Source organism: Pelophylax lessonae (assembly GCF_965119305.1).
Source record: "Pelophylax lessonae genome assembly, chromosome: 5".
NCBI lineage: Eukaryota > Metazoa > Chordata > Amphibia > Anura > Ranidae > Pelophylax > Pelophylax lessonae.
The window spans coordinates 96,365,880-96,383,482 of NC_138772.1; the positions used below are offsets into that span (position 1 = coordinate 96,365,880).

Sequence of the window (17,603 nt, forward strand, 5' to 3'; positions counted from 1 at the left end):
CAACAAAAGCTTCACAGTGATGTCAGACTTCCATTGTGGATTATTGATAGTGCATAGATTTCTTTCCATGACAGAGGTGAATCACAATGACCATACTGGAAAGCAGGAGACAATGTAGATGTAGTTTATACAGATGTCAAGGTCTAAAATGTATATTGTATAAAATAGTACATTTGTCGCTGTGTTCACTCTCAATGCGCAATTATGTGCAAAGAACTTGAAATAAATAGGGATTTTCTTTTTAAATCAATGTGTAACTGAAGTGCTGATGAAAATATCATCTTCCAGAAAGTCATTGACCATAAATCATCATACTTCAAGTAACACCTTTAAAACCTTAATCTGTGCTTAAAACATGCTAAAGTGACCTCTAAGTCATTATTATAGTATCATTGACAATTATTTAAAGTGCAACTGCAGCTTAACTAATCACCTCTTACAGAACAAGTTCAGGTTGCATAGTTGGCTTGAATTTCAGTAATTTCCTGTTGAGTTGGCCATGATTTGAGCCATGGGTGACCCTCTTAGTAGTACCTGACTCAACAGAAGTACATTTTTGGATCAGGACTTGTTGAAGGAGCCGAGTGGAAATTTGTTTGCTAAACAGTGATGCATCCAATCAGATACTGTCATGGAGTGGTATATTAAAACAAAAATAGTGCAATGCACCTATCTCCTGTGCTCTGTGAAGGTGATCTCCTGACCAACTCGAGCCACACACATGCGGCTACCAGAGACCTTACGCTTGGCTTTTCCTCTATGCTTCAGCCTTGTGCCATTTTGTAAGATAGACCTGACACTATGGATATCAAAATACCGTCTAATGAATGCACTTAGATTGTGTTTAACTACTTCCCTAACATTTACCTAACTTGCCCTGGACATTGAAACTATTACCAATTTGACTTTAGCCTGGACCATGTCCCTATTTTCCTGCTGCTGATTTGAATTTGATGCCCTGATTGGTGTAGTTATTTTTCTACTTCTGGCTTGTCCTTGTGTTTTCATCTGTCTCCTCATATGGGTTTAGTGCCTTGGCTCTTGGACTCTAAAATAACCACTTTTAAAGCGCTACACCACATGCCACTTGGTTTCTAAGTTGGAGAACGATTGCACCAAACAACCAGACTCAACCAGCCTGGACCATGATGCTATCTTCTCACTGCTGATTCAGATTTATTTGGTGTAACTATTTTTCTACTTCTGGCTTGTCCTTGTCTTCCCATCTGTCTCCTGATATATTTATAGTACTCTGGCTCTTAGACTCCAAAGTAACTTTTATAGAGCTACACAACAACAGTTTGTTTCCCAGCTGGGAAAAGGTCACACCAACCAACCACAGATAACCATCCATATTTCCATTGCACACATTCCTGGAAAAGGCTCTAAGATACTGGGTGATGCAGCAACCACCAGCTGGAGACTGGATCTTTCATGGCACAGTTTATATCCTTACCAGCACACCATGGATCTTTAAGTTGAGTCCAAACAGCTTTAATGAAGTATGATCACATCACAAACAAGAGAGATCTGCATTTCAGAGTCATGCAGGACCCCTTGGACCACATGCCTGACGAAGGGGTCCTGTGTGACTGAAACTTTGCACTCTCCTGTTTTGGATGTGATCACACTTCAATAAAGTTGTTTTGGACTCAGCTTGAAGATCTTTGGTGTGCTGGCAGATGTCCTCACAAACCAACCAGACACAACCTGTCTGAACCATAACACTGTCTTTCTGCTGCTGATTTGGATTTGATTTTCTGATTGGTGTAATTACTTTTCTACTTCTGGATTGTTGTTGACTTTACATCTGTCTCTTGATATTGTTTTGGTGCCTTGACTCTTGGACTTTGAAATCACCACCTGCCAATTGGTTTCTCAGTTGGGGAATAGTCATATCATCTAGACACAATAATCCAGCGCACAAGACCCAAGAGCACCCATTTACAGTGAAGTAGTAAGCAGACCCTTAAGCTGGCCATACACTGGTAGATTTTTTGAGAGAACGGTCTTTAAAAAAAAATCTTGCTCGTACATTTAATAATGCCAACAGAGACTTAATAAATGTCATTTAAAAGCACTTAAATATGTTGTTTGCTTTTAACATTTGATTTGGTATGAAAGGAAATGACCACAGTCACTGTTAGAAAATCAATTGTTTAAGAAAAATATTCTATCCTGTTCCTTCAGATTTTCTAGTCAGTATGGTCGAAAATGAAAATCAACTGAACAAACATTTCAAAAAGGTAAATTTTCAACAAAGTTTCTACTAGCGTATGGACAGTTATTTATCTGCTCACCTCCTTCTTTCCATATTGTTCTTTATTATTATTTTTTGAACGATTTTTTATTTTATTTTTTCATTTTGAATGCAGACATCTCCTTTACATTCCTTTTCTGTGCAATGTCTCGCATTGCATGAAGTGGATATTTCGTTTAGTATCCTCTGTGCGTACACTGCGGCTGAGAATAAAGTTTTATTGGAAAATTTGGCACGGTGGGGTAATGTCCAGCCTTTTGAATGGGTGCCGACAAGCTGCCTGCCAGTCCTCCTGTAATGAAAGATGAACAGAATGGGTTTCACACACATATCAATTCATCTGCAGATTCCCAGCCAGCAAAGATTTGAAGCATGACTGCAGCTGGAGAAAGCCTGATATTTGTTTCATAGAGTTGGATTATTTTTATTTATATTTTTGTGAAAGAGTTTTGTGATTAAACTGGAGGCATAAACTGAGCTGGGCTCACCCGGCTGTCCTGGTAATTTCCCTCACATGCTTTACTAAAAGATCCCTTAGCTATGGCATGTTATAGACAGTTCAGAGGAGAATTTAAAGTGGATTTTTGATGTATTAAAGACCATCTTGAAATACTAAATATATAAAGAAGTGTAGGCATGCCTATTTCACTCTTCTCCCACCAGTATTGGTCATGTGGCCAGACTTTAAGGCATGGGTAAAGTGATATTAGCAGAAGGTGGGGATCAAAGTTCATACACATCAGCTATCTCTGCTGAATCGTTCATACCTTAAAGTGATTGTAATGTTTTGTTTTTTTTTAAATAACAAACATGTTATACTTACCTGCTCTGTGCAGTTGGTGTTGCTTAGAGTGGCCCAGATCCTCCTCTTCTTGGGTCCCTCTTCTGTGCTCTTGGCCCCTCCCTTCTTTTCAGTGCCCCCACACCAAGCAGCTTGCCGAGCCGTGTCACAGCTTCCTGTGTCCAATCAGACATGGAGCCATGACCCGGCCCTGCCCCCTCTTTCTCCCGATTAGCTGACTGACTTTGATTGACAGCAGTGGGAGCCAATGGCGCCGCGCTGCTGACTCAGTCAATGAGAAGGGGAGTCCAGGGCAGCTGAGACACGCCTGCAACATCCCCAGGTAGAGATGGGCTCAGGTGAGTATTAAGGGGGCTGAGGGGGGCTGCTGCACAATGAAGGCTTTTTTTTTTTATCTTATTGCATAGAATTTGTAGCACATGCAGTGCACATGCGCCTCAGGGGGGAGGGGGTCAACTTTCCACTTACGGCACATTCTGGGAAATTTATTTGGTAGGTGCTATTCACTACAATGCCGTCTTTTAAACTGCAGCCAAACCCATCACTGCTGCAGCTAAAAAAAAATCCACGCAAGCTGCCTCTGCACCCTCTGTAGGGAGCGCTTGTGGTGCCAAAAATATGCGGATCAAGTGCACATGTAATATGTTCTTACAGTAGACAAATGTATTCGTTGTATATAAATAATATGAATGTATGCTTTCTAAATGATAGATACATTATTAGTAAAGCATTATGCATCATGATCTGACCTTTTTCCTACAACCTATAAAAATCATAATGGGATTGGGTACCTGAGGTGACGAGAATGGCATTGTTTCCACATGTGGTGTTCTGTTTACGTGCCCTAAAACTCCATTCACATCTAAACATTCTATGAACGTGCACATCCATCGTTAATGGCCAGCAGAGAAGCAACAAAATGCACAACAAAAGCGCTAATACACGCAATTAAAATATACACACAGCTCGATGCCAAAAAAAGGTTCAGGAGCTTCTTTTGGAGCGTTTGTCACACATAGGGCAGCCCATTCAAATAAATAGACTGCCCATTGCTGGTAGTATAAAAAGTGTGAAAAAATGTGTGTTCACATGACCCGGAGACGTGAATGCAGCCTAATGCTTGTGAAGAAGGTGATACCACAAGGGGTGCTATTAAAAGGCCAATTGCAGAGCCTATCAGCCTATAGCTCCATCCAGTGGAGATATCTGCTTCCTCACAAACAGGACATCCTGCATCCAGAACACTGAGAGGTTGTGATGTGTGATGTATGTTGTTCACTTTTGCCTATCCCAGTCTGAGCTCTGCTCTACAGTACACTTCACAAGGCTAATGCTAAAATTCACAGTGGCTTAGTGGTTAACACTTCTGCTTTGTAGTACTTTAGTAGCTGGTCCAAATCCCAGCCCTGAGCTTGCTTGGTTTCACCCCAGACTCCAAAGACATGCTGGTAAGTTAGTTGGCCCTATTTTGTGCATGTAGACATGGGAGATAGGGCCTGTAGAGTGGAAACTCCTTATGATATGAACAGAGAGAAGAGGCGCCTCTAAGTGTAGACATTCGGCACATTTATTAAGGTGTAACAAAACACTCACATTGGTTCAGGGTAACAAATGATAGGTAGACACCCTCCTGGGTGTATCCAGGGTGGGGGTGTACATCATTTAATGAACGCCGCCATCGGAAGAAAGCGTATCCCCTCTTCACCGTAACTGGCAATTGCGGTGGATGGAGCAGGAGTTGGAACGAGGCTTTTGAGACAAACCAGATGAAACCGAGGCTTGGAGAGTGGTGAACTCTGGCGTTGTGGACGGATAATGTCAAGGCACCAGGAGGGTGCCTACCTATTATTTGTTACCCTGAACCATTGTGAGTGTTTTATTACACCTTAATAAATGTACTGAATGTCTACACTTAGAGGCGCCTCTTCTCTCTGTTCATTCTCAGCCCCGTTGGAACCTCTGGCTTATTGATTCATCTGATGGCAGCCCTACATGTTGGACTTTTTCATCATACATAGATTTGCATGGACTTTTTCTAAACTGTGCCGCAGATGTGCCAAATATATGTTTTTCCTTATGATATGAGTATACAGTGTGTAAATTGCTGCCACAAGCTTGCATTTACAAAATGCATTACACGATCCATTAATTAATAAAGAACTACATTCATTTGTGCCTTTTATAACTGCCTGGAGTTCCGCTTTAAGGTGCTTTTATTCTATAAATGAGAATTGTTACAGTGATATGCCATAATGAATATCATTTTATAATAATGTGTATTAGTATAATGACATTTCAGATAAACACTCTTTTATCGTAAAACAAATATGCATTTTCCTCCCATTTACCAGACATAATATGCCCCACGTCTGCCGCCACCCTCCTTTTCACATTTACCTCGATAAGCAATAACCACAACATTTTCAATTAAACTCTCATCACATATATATATATAGTTCTGATGGACATCTAGTCACATGGATATAATTTTCAGTTAGGAAAAGTAATTTTATTTCCAGCTGAATAAGCACCCAACAGTAATAACAGTAGCGCGGTAGCTTTACTTAGCTCTCCTCCCGTCATGTACACTATGTAAAAGGTCACATTTCTAATAGTCTCAGATTCTGTAATAATCAATTGGATAAGCTCTGAAAAATAAACTACTTGAATCTATAAGGGGTTTATTATTGCCACGGTTTCACGGCACAACTGGGAAGACATTTTGCAGTCATGTGGATTTCTAAAATCCCTAAAAAGTTATCATTGCAATGAAGCTGCTGTTTTTTTCTCTATCACTGTGAAATGGCCTTTTTTATGTTGGTCTTTAAAATGTGCAATATTTTTGTTTAAAATTGAGGAGCATAGTGTAAGTGTGGCAATGCCGTATTAAAGCTGTTTCAGTGTTACTGCCTAACTCCAGCTTAAACATCTTTTGTTTCGGATAGAATGGAAGGGTTTAAATGAAAATTTGCTTTTTAAAACGTAACTGAAGATTTAATTTAAGCTAGCATACAATCCAGGTTCATCAAAACAAAAAGGCGTTCAACTATATATAGTTTATTTTCCTTCTAAGACAGCCACAACCTAAATAGAAAAGACTGTTCCCTGCCAACAGCTGTAGAGTGGGGCCCTTGTTCTCTATGGTGAAGCAGTGATTCTTCTACAGATATCTGGCATGAATCCTACTCAAACCTTTAGCCCTGCAATCAGCAAAACTCATGTTCCCTGGGAACTCTGGCTCTGATTCAGTAGGGGGAATGGTGGACCTTTGCAGAGGAACCTCTTTTTGTTTAACCGCTTGCCACCCGCTTACAATATATTTACTGCTGTAAGGAACACACTGTGGCATCCCAGGGGCATACAAGAATGCGTATGCACAAATTTACTCATTACTATTAAACGGCGAACTAGCGGCGCAAAAGCATGCCCATGCGCACATTTTGGCGCCATACATGGCCTATATAAGGGTAACTGACACACTTGTTCCTTGCTGTCTTGTCTGTAGCTTTACTTGTGTTCCTGATCCTGAACCTGCTGTATCCTGTTGACTTCCTAATTGACTTCTCGGCTTGCCCTTCACTTTGCCTGTTTGCTGCCCGCCCTGACCTCGGCTTGTTCCTTGTGACTACTCTTCTACCTTATCCTTGTCTGCTTATCTGCTACCGGATCTGGACTTGCTCACCTCCTGGTGGGGTGACCCTAAGGACCTGAGGACCATAGCCTGGTGTTCAGCTGGCAGCAAAATCCATCCTCTCCAGAGCCTCTGATGGTGACCTGTTGGCACCTTTGGCTAGCCCGTATCTACCACCAGGGTGACCTGTCTGTGTTCCTGTTCCATCGGATCCTGCGAGGCTACTTCTGCACGTCAGGCTCAGCCACCTGCTCCGTTACAACTGCGGACAGGCTGCGCAGCCAGGATTGGCAACTTATGTCGCTGCCGAACTTCAGGGTTTGGGGAGCACATGTGCGCATTACCTACTGACTCGTGATGTGGTTGGACGCAGCAGGAGTTTTTCAGCAGATTTCAGCCCAATGACTTGGGCTGAAACCTGCTGATCGGCTGTGGCAAATTGCATCACCGAGTTCTGTGTTGATAAACACATTACACTTGTTAGACACACAGTTAACTCCTTGATTGCCCCTTGATGTTAGCCCCTTCACAGCCAGTGCCATTAGTACAGTGTACCGTATTATCACTGATCACTGAGTAGTGTCACTAGCTACATTAGTGTCAGTCAGTTGGTGCTCCTCCCAGCCAGTGTCTGTTAGCCCCAGATTGTCTGCCACATTATTACAGTCACACTATAAGTCACTGATCACTGTCATTACTAGTATAGTGTCTTTATGGATCAGTATCTTGCTTATGATCAGAACTATATTAGTATCCCCAATAGTATAGTGTCCCAAAAACACAGTTTGATTTTTACCAAAGCAGAATACATTTTGGAAAGTAAAATATATATACAGCCCTCAAATTTTCCTGCTCACATTTTGTGAGCAGGAAAATTATTTATGGTGAGTGTGGGGCTGCTCCGGGAGCCTCTCAGGGGAAGAGAGGAGAGAAAGAGGAAAGCTGGCCAGCCTACTGACTGGATAATCACAGAGCGCGGATCATCCCACTGTAACAGCTTTAATTGTAATTGCCGGGGGCTCGCCGACACACACACACAGTCCCGCCTCCTAGCCCGGCTTCTTTGATAGACAGAACACCTGGCCAACCAGGACGTGTGATGTCTATCAAATGAGCCGGGCTAGGAGGCGGGACTGTGTGTGTCGGCGAGCGCCCGGCAATTATAGCAATTATAATTAAAGCTGTTACAGCGGGATGACCCACGCTCTGTCATTATCCGGCCAGCTTTCCTCTTCCTCTCTCTCTCTTCCCCTGCACTGGTCAGTGCATTGTTGAGCACAGATAAAGCTGCATTCATGGGCACAGGTGAAGCTGCATTGTCGGGCACAGATAAAGCTGCATTGATGGGCACAGGTGAAGCTGCATTGTCGGGCACAGATAAAGCTGCATTGATGGGCACAGGTAAAGCTGCGTTAACAGGCTCAGGTAAATCTGCATTGATGGGCACAGGTGAAGCTGCGTTAACAGGCTCAGGTAAAGCTGCATTGATGGGCACAGGTGAAGCTGCATTAACAGGCTCAGGTAAAGCTGCATTGATGGGCACAGGTAAAACTGCATTGGCGGGCACAGGTGAAGCTGCATTGACGGGCACAGGTGAAGCTGCATTGATGGGCACAGGTGAAGCAGCATTGACGGGCACGGGTGAAACTGCACTGAGGGGTACGGGTGAGGTTGCATTGATGTGCATGGGTGAGGTTGCATTGATATGCACGGGTGAGGTTACATTCACATGCACGGGTGAGGCTGCATTGAAGGGCATGGGTGAGGCTGCATTGATGGGCACGGGCAAGGCTGCATTGATGGGCATGGGTGAGACTGCATTGATGAGAACAGGGGAGGCGGCATTGATGGGCACAGGGAAGGCCGCATTGATGGGCACTGATCAGGCTGCACTGATGTATGAATATATATATATATATATTTTTTTTTTTTATACACTGCTCAAAAGATAACTAAAGGAACACTTTTTAATCAGAGTATAGCATCAAGTCAAGTAAACTCCTGGGATATTGATCTGGTCAGTTAGGTAGCAGAGGGGGTTGTTAATCAGTTTCAGCTGCTATGGTGCTAATGAAATTAACAACAGGGGCACTAGATGGGCAACAATGAGGCGACCTCCAAAACAGAAATGGTTTTACAGGTGGAGGCCATTGAAATTTTTTTTCCTACTCATCTTTTCTGACTGTTTTTCACTAGTTTTGCATTTGGCTAGGGTCAGTGTCACTACTGGTAGCATAAGGTGATGCCATAGAAGTGGCACAGGCAATCCACCTCCTCCAGGATGGCACCTCAATACGTGCCATTGCCAGAAGGTTTGTTGTGTCTCCCAGTACAGTCTCAAGAGCAAGGAGGAGATTCTAGGAGAGCTGGACAGGGCCGTAGAAGGTCCTTAACCCATCAGCAAGACCGGTATCTACTCCTTTGTGCAAGGAGGAACAGAATGAGCACTGCCAGAGCCCTACAAAATTACCTTCAGCAGGCCCTTGGTGTGAAACTGTGAATGTCTCTGACCAAACAATCAGACACAGACTTTATAAGGGTGGCCTGAGGGTCCAACATCCTTGTGCCAACGTCCTTGTGCTGACTGCTCGGCACTATGAAGCTGGATTGGCATTTGCCTTTGAACACCAGAAATAGCAGGTCTGCCACTGGCGCCCTGAGTTTTTCACAGATGAGAGCAGGTTCACCCTGAGCACATGTGACAGATGTGAAAGGGTCTAGAGAAGACATGGAGAACATTATGCTGCCTGTAACATCATTCAGCATGACATGTTTGGTGGTGGATCAGTGATGGTCTGGGGAGGCACATCCATGGAGGGACGCACAGACCTCTACAGGCTAGACCATGGCACCCTGAGTGCCATTAGATATTGGGATGAAATCCTTGGACCCATTGTCACACCCTACGCTGGTGCAGTGGGTCGTGGGTTCCTCCTGGTGCATGACAATGCCCAGCCTCATGTGGTGAGAGTATGCAGCCAGTTCCTGGAGGATTAAAGAATTGATACCCTTGAATGGCCCTCACGCTCACCTGACCAAAATCCAATAGAACACCTCTGGGACATTATGTTTCGGTCCATCGGACACCACCAGGTTGCACCTCAGTCTGTTCAGGAGCTCAGTGATGCTCAGCTCCAGATCTGGGAGGAAATACCCCAGGACACCATCCATCATCTCATTAGGAGCATTCTCTGACATTGTCAGGCATGCATACAAGCACGTGGGGGCCATACAAACTACTAAGGACCATTTTGAGTTGCTGCAATGAAATTTCAGCAAAATGGAATAGCCCTCTGCATTATTTTTTCACATTGGTTTTCAGGGGGTCTTTTAAGTTAGTCCTTTGTAGGGTGACATTTTTCATTTCCATCAAACGATGTGGCATCCTTTCGTTCCTAACACATTAACCAGTTCATATCAGTATAGATATCCAGCATGATATTTTTCCCTATTAAGAACTAATGTGTTTTCAATGTGTTCCTTTAATTTTCTTGAGCAGTGTATAATAAAAAATTGAAAAACCCAGTGATGATCAAATACTAACAAAAGCAAACTATATGTGTGTAAACAATTGTATAAATTTTGTTTGCGTACAGTGTTGCATGACCACGCAAATGCCAGTTAAAGTAGCATAGTGCTGAATAGCAAAAAAATTCCCTAGTCATGAAGGGGAGAAAACCTTCCAGAGGTAAAGTGGTTAAAGGAGCTGTCTAGAGTACAAGCATGTTTTATATTGTTTGTAATAGATCAGCGGGACTTTGATAACTGAAACCTTTTGTTAGGTTAAGTTATTTGTTAGAGTATTCCCTAGAAGAGTGTGTCTTACAAATGAAGCAACTATAATAAAAAAAGTTTTGTCTCTTGTGTTTTCTGTGATCAAGCATAAACATGGGAAAAAGACATAAAGCAGAGGAACTGATTTGTAAAAATCGCAAGACATGGAAGGCATAGGTTATCCCCATAACAACCAACCAAATTCCTATGCTGGAATAAAGGAAAGAAGGAGCCTGCCTTACAATACTAGGTATCATACCAGCTGAACTCCGGGCAAGCAGCTAAATACACAATTGATAGATGCATCTAATTCGGCAAAGGATCACTCCTGCAAGACAGCAACAATATTCATAAAATGAAACAAAAAATATTAATTTCCAGAAAAGAAACTGACTGTAAAAACACTACATTAGAGACCAGAGGAGAAGTGCCTTCTAAAATGTGTGATTGATTGAAAAGTGCCCTTTTTCATTGGTGGTCATTGTAGACATGACCTCATACATTGGATGCCAGCAGGAAATTTCCCCTTTACCTTGCTGGTCAGTGTACATTGGAGTCCATTGGAAAAGTGCCCCCTTACATTGGTGGTTATTGTAGATGGGAGATTAAAGATAAAGCACTGCTCAAACCTATAGGAACCCCTAGAAACCTGTGACGGAACCTTGGTTGAGAAGGCTGTCTAAGGTCAAAGTAACAAAAATGTTTTGTTTATTTTTAATTGATTGTAAACGATCACCTTGTAAAATTTAAATGAAAGGGAAAAAAGTTGTTTATAGATTAAAAAAACTTTATACCATATATACTCGAGTATAAGCCGACCCGAATATAAGCCGAGGCACCTAATTTTACCACAAAAAAAGTGGGAAAACATATTGACTCGAGTACAAGCCTAGGGTGGGAAATGCAGCAGCTACTGGACCCAACTGGACTACTTGGTACAGGAGATGCAGGGCTGTGGGCATGGTACAGGAGATGGTACAGGCATGGTACAGGAGATGGTACAGGCATGGTAGAGGAGATGGTACAGGCATGGTACAGGAGATGCTACAGGAGATGGCACAGGAGATGGCACAGGCATGGCACAGGAGATGGTTCGGGCATGGTACAGGTGATGATACAGGCATGGCACAGGTGATGGTACAGGCATGGTACAGGAGATGGTACAGTTATGGCACAGGAGAAGGTACAGACATGGCACAAGAGATGGTACAGGCATGGCACAGGTGATGGTACAGGAGATGGTACAGGCATGGCACAGGAGATGGTACAGGCATGGCACAGGTGATGGTACAGGAGATGGTACAGGCATGGCACAGGAGATGGTACAGGCATGGCACAGGTGATGGTACAGGCATGGTACAGGAGATGCAGTGCTGCGGGCATGGTACAGGAAAATGCAGGGGCTGTGGAGGAGATTTGCTTACCTGTCGGTGAGTCGGTGAGGCGCCTTACATTTAAAAACGGCGCCGCCCGGCACCAACACGTCATTGCGCATGCACCGCCGTTGCTCGGGAAAAGCCTGTACACGTTCGGCTATTCCCGGGCAGACATCGTGTGCGCGGAAACGTGTTGGCGCCGGGCGGCGCCATTTTTAAAAGGTAAGTGAGACCGTGACTCGAGTATAAGCCGAGGAGGGCTTTTTCAGCATAAAAAACATGCTGAAAAAGTCGGAGTATATACGGTAAATGCATTTTTTCCCTTTTTTAGCAGTGATCACATTCCCTCTGTTCTCAGCTGCCTAAGAGTTTCTTCACACTGAGGCGCTTGAAAACTACCCATAAAACGCTGAGTGCTTTTGCAGCGCTTTTGAATGTTTTTTTTTAGGGCTTAGCAGTGCGGTTTTTTTAACGACACGTGACTCAAGAACTGCTTCAAGAACCATTTTGAGACGCTTTTGAGGCGCTTTCCGATTCATTTCAATATAGAGAGACGTTTTTGAAGCACTTTTTTTTTAGCACTTTTTTTTTTAGCGCTCCAAACATACTAAAAAGACACTGCTTGCAGGATTTTTTTCACTGCCCTGCCAGCGCCTCCCGAGTGTGAAAGCATAAATTGATTTTAATAGGAATAGGTTTTCGTGAGCTTTTCAGACACTTTTTTTAGTCCCAAAGCGCTTGAAAAACACCTCAGTGTGAAAGGGCTCTAAGAGTTGGGAGTTGAGGGGAGGGGAGTGGCATGTCAGGACAAGTCTGATCATTGGAGGAAAGCAGGCTGAGCTTCCAGCATAACTAGAACTGGCCACGGTGTGTTCTTCTGCTTAGTGTGGTCAGTTTTTAATAGAAAAACAGAGGGACTGACGGAACACCAGGGATTTCACATGAAGGAAGAGAACAGGAGACATTTTCATAGATATACATGGTACAGCAGGCACAGATCAGGAAAATGAATTGCTGGCGTAACAAACACTTTAACTGGAATAAACTGCTTTTTCTTCCTGGAGAACAGTTTTTATTAGCCTAAACATTTTCAAACTTTTCATGAATTACCCAAAATGTGCATTTTTTTTAATTACATTTTTATAATTAACTCGTCTATGGCCAATAGTTATCACAGTGGGAATTCTGAACGGGTTATGGTATGTTGCAGGTAACCAAGGCAAGATTTGGGAAACCCCACTATTAGCAAAGCGTTACCCTCACGGAATAGCTGATTAACAGTTTCTATAAATAATTCTTGGAAAAGGTTCTGTGATTGTGCTGATCTTCAATGCCACGGATTGATTACCGTTTAATTTAGCTCACTGCAGTTAATGACATTCTTATTATTGAAATTATTTGGATTGTTTTCTTCAAAAAGCAATAGTAAACCGCTTGTGCAGCATAACTATGGAGAATTATTGATATGTTTTAGAAAATAACACATTAAAACGCTCATGGGTTGTTAACTCTTAAAGGGCAGATCCCAAATAATCTTCTGCAGACCAGTTATATGCATTGCTAACATTTTAATACGTAGGGCCGGCCCTACCATGGCTCCCAGTGGGTCAATTGGACCCAGGCAGAACTTGGAGAGAGCCAGCAAATTGACACCCAAGATTCTTTTCCCAGCTGTTTTGTGTGTCATCAGTTTGCAGCGCGTTACGGGCGGCATTTCCCCATCTCATACTGCCGCCCGTAGTGCAAACGAGTATGAGGGGGCGGAGTGTCTCCTCTGGGGAACGTCCCTCACGTGATCATGGTGTGTGCAATGACGTCAGACATCAGCGCACTCCATCTTATGCAGGGCAGGCTGGATCTTCTAGGGAGGTGGCCGACACAGGAGTGACAGGAGGACTGAGGACAGACAGTGGGTGTTTGGTGGACTGGTCCGGTGGTGAGTTATGGAAGAAGATCACAGTATATATAATATTTTTCAAATGTCATATTTATTTAAAATAATGGATGTGGGGGCCTTTTGTTGGATGTGATTTTTTTTTTTGGGGGGGGGCAGCATTTTATTCTTGGACCCAGGCAGCACAATGTCTATGGCCAGCCCTGTTAATACAAGGCATATCTACCTGTTTTGGTTCTGTTGGTACTCAGACAGCCTATTCCACTAATGAAGCAGAACTGAAGTCTCCATACATAACTGTCCAATGGTCCTGTGTCTGCGCCATCTTTTGAGTGCCAGTCCTGGGGCCTCTTCACTGGCCCACAGGAGACGAGGCTCACATGGGCAGGGGGCTGTTATACTGGCACTTGGAGAAAGATCTTCCAGGTGCCATATACACAGCTCAGTTTATAGTGCTGGAGGACACAGTGAGCAAGCAGTGGAACAGCTCACATTTTTTTTTTAAAGTGGGACTGTAGTTCTGCTTTAAAACATAGAGCTCAGTTGAGAGATCTGTCTGCTATCTGTCTGCTTTTTTGTAAAAAGAAATCAAGCATCCCCAGCAAAAAACTTACTACAAGTAAAGCCTACATTTAAAAAAAAAACCAAAACAAAAAAAAACAGAAAGGACTGTGCAGTACTTCTGGACCGGAAGGATTTACCCTCTTCATGGCCAGGCCATTTTTTGCAATACGGCACTGCTGCATTACTTTAACTGACAATTGCGCAGTCTTACAATGCTATACCCAATGTAACGGATCAACCGGCACCCCGACGGGGTTCCTCCGTTGACGGCTGCTCCTAGTGCATTCCCGAGGGCTTTAAGCACTCCACCAGACACCATAACTGCCTCAGACCCCACGAACCGTAGCTTGGTTGGGGACCCACAATCTCCTACCCACCCTGGACCTACGACAAGGCTCCAGATTCCAGTGGGTGAACCTCTCTTTCTCCAGAGATTGCAGCGGGAACAGGAACAAGCTCTTACACAAGCTCTTAGAAGAGCTTAGTGATTATCCAAGGGAGTATGAAGAACATAGCAATCCCTTGTAGCAGGTTCCCCCAATGAGAGACAGGACTCTAGATTGAGGGTGAAGTATAACTCAAACTTTAATGTTACAGCTGCTCTTTTATACCGTTTTCCCCCACAAGGTTACAGCCCAGGTGGACCTTGTTGGGGACAGGACATGACATTCACAATCCAATAGAAACAGGGTTTTACACTCAGTCATTCCCATATAGTGTACACAATCCCTCCCCTCCCCTCTGGCTGATTACAGTATCATATGCAGATGAAAGTGTATACAGAAACTAAACAAATTATCTAGCCATCTGGACAAAACAATGTGAGGTCATTAACATTTAACAATGGGACAGACACAATCCACATTCCATTTCAATACACAAACAATAGGGAAGCCTGTCAATGACAGTCTTTGTGTCTCTCTCACAGACAAGCACACAGAATACACATTAAAAATAGGGAAGGGGGATAAGAGAGACCTCAGACTCCCCAGTTAAAGAGGTACTCAATGGGACAGGGGAGTGGGAATTGGAGAATTGGCTCTGGATTTAGGATACCAAGGTATATTAGTTACAAATCAACATCAAATATAAATAAAATAGTTTTTATTCCATAAAAAAGTTAATCACATAAACATAACATTATGCACAGGACAAACAAATAAAGTCAATATACAGACAGGTTAACTGAAATGCATTTGACATAGTTGAAACTGTGGAGTGTGGTTGGCATATTTCCACAGTGGATTCTCCACATGTTTCGCGGACTATGCCGCTTCTTCAGGAGAAACAATGAAGGATAAAAACAGATTCTATAAAAATAGAACAAGCATTGAATGAGTCGTAATGAAGACAGCAAAAATTATGATTATTGAGACAATGGGTGTGTAGATACCCATGATACAGTGGGGAGTGTAGACTTTACCTGCAGTCACCATGGGGCGGGAATGACCAATGGGGGCGGCAGGATCACAAACAATGTCTCACCGGCGGACATGGGAGACCTTAACATGTGTATGAAAAATATACAAAAAATGGATAAGTATAATGAAACTCTGAGTGGGGGGGGACAAGGGAAGGAGACAATGTACAAGGGAGAGGGAAGGAAAGGGAAGGGAGGGGGAGGGGGGAGGGGAAGGGAAGGAGAGAACAAACAGGAGGTGGAAGGGAAGAGACCAACAAACAGAGGGTGAGAGAGATAGGGAGGAAAGTACATAAACCACTCATGTTAAAAAGAGATAATCACCTTTCAAAAACATTCATGTAGATAAACCATGCGGAGAGAGTGTGAGGATGCAGCATAAAAAGGTATCATAAGAATTGGTTACAAATTCCACTGGTGGTCTAGTCAGGAGAGTAACCGAGGAGAAGGAAGAGAAGGGGGGACACCCCTTGGAAAAAGCCAGGGACAAACCCTGTATCTGCTCTAGACCAAGGCACTCGTTATATCCATGTGTTGTTCCATCGATGTATAATAATGATAAGCCAGAACATATCATACAAGGAAAGGAAAAAATCCTAAAAAAGGAAGATATGACCGCAGTGTAAATAAAAGGTCTGACCAAAATAAGAATAAATATGGCATAGACTAAGTCTATTGACTATTACCTGGAATGCTGCCTCAAAAACCTCCTCCCCGCGTGGGCTTCTTATGTGTCTCCGAGCGTGTATGACGTCACCACGCCGCGAGCGGCGTCAGATGTCACACGCCCAGTCCATCCAAGGTGTGCGTGAGCGTGCGCAGACACACCCCGCCGGGCATCCGGCGGAACCAGCGGAGGACCGCTGGCAAGGAGGGACACATATCCGCCGGAAAGACCGGACCCCGCCATTGATCCCCAAGGTCCCGCCTCCAGGTGTCAGCAGAGAATATGAAAAAGCAAAAAACAATTTATTAGCATATATAAGCCCACATTAAACAAAATCAAAAAGGTGAACACATGACTTCATGGCAATGGTCTATAACAGTCTATGTCTCCCAGTGTAAAGTGGGAATAAATCTTCATATTTCAATATGAAGATATTGCTGACAAATATTACTGTCCCATCTGAAGCAATTCAAACCATTAAGTATCTGTTTTTCACTCCTAGTGACAGTGAATACCGTCACACCCAAATAAAATTGATGTCCTTTTTTTCCCATAAATAGAGCTTTCTTTTGATGGTATTTGATCACCTGTGCGATTTTTATTTTTTGCGCTATAAACAAAAAAAGAGCAACAATTCTGAAAAAAAACAATATTTTTTACTTTCTGCTATATAACATTCCCAATAAAAAAAAAAAAATTAAATCACATTATTTCATAATTTTAGGCCAATTTGTATTCTGCTACATATTTTTGGTTAAAAAAAATCCCAATAATTGTATATTGATTGGTTTGCGCAAAAGTTATCATGTCTACAAACTAGGGGAAAGATTTATGTCATTTTTATTTATTTTTATTATTGAATTGGAAGTTTTTTGTTTCTCTCGTATATATTTATAAAGTGTTAACCCAGGGGTGTACAACTTCATGTGGCTCAAGATGGCTATGAATGCCACCCAACACACACCAACAACAATTTGTAAACTTACTTAAAAAATGTTAATTTTTTTTATTGGAATTTTTTCTAAAAATGAGTTTATACTCTGTGAGCACATGGGGCCGAAAAAAAGATTTTGCAGTGTCTCTTTACTGGACTGTTATAAGTTTTATCTTCCCCAAGATAAATCTCCCAATCTTCACAATCACAGCTTATTCATGTCTTCAGTTTTCGGCAGCATCTATATTTGTGAGCAACTAGATTCAAGAATGAAACACACA

The 17,603-nt window shown here is 42.9% G+C and overlaps 1 protein-coding gene across 1 annotated transcript in view; it reads left to right on the forward strand.

Annotated features, from left to right (window-relative positions):
* Positions 1–17,603, forward strand: part of ADARB2 (adenosine deaminase RNA specific B2 (inactive)) — an 801,349-nt gene that overhangs the window by 153,485 nt on the left and 630,261 nt on the right. The window lies entirely within an intron of this gene.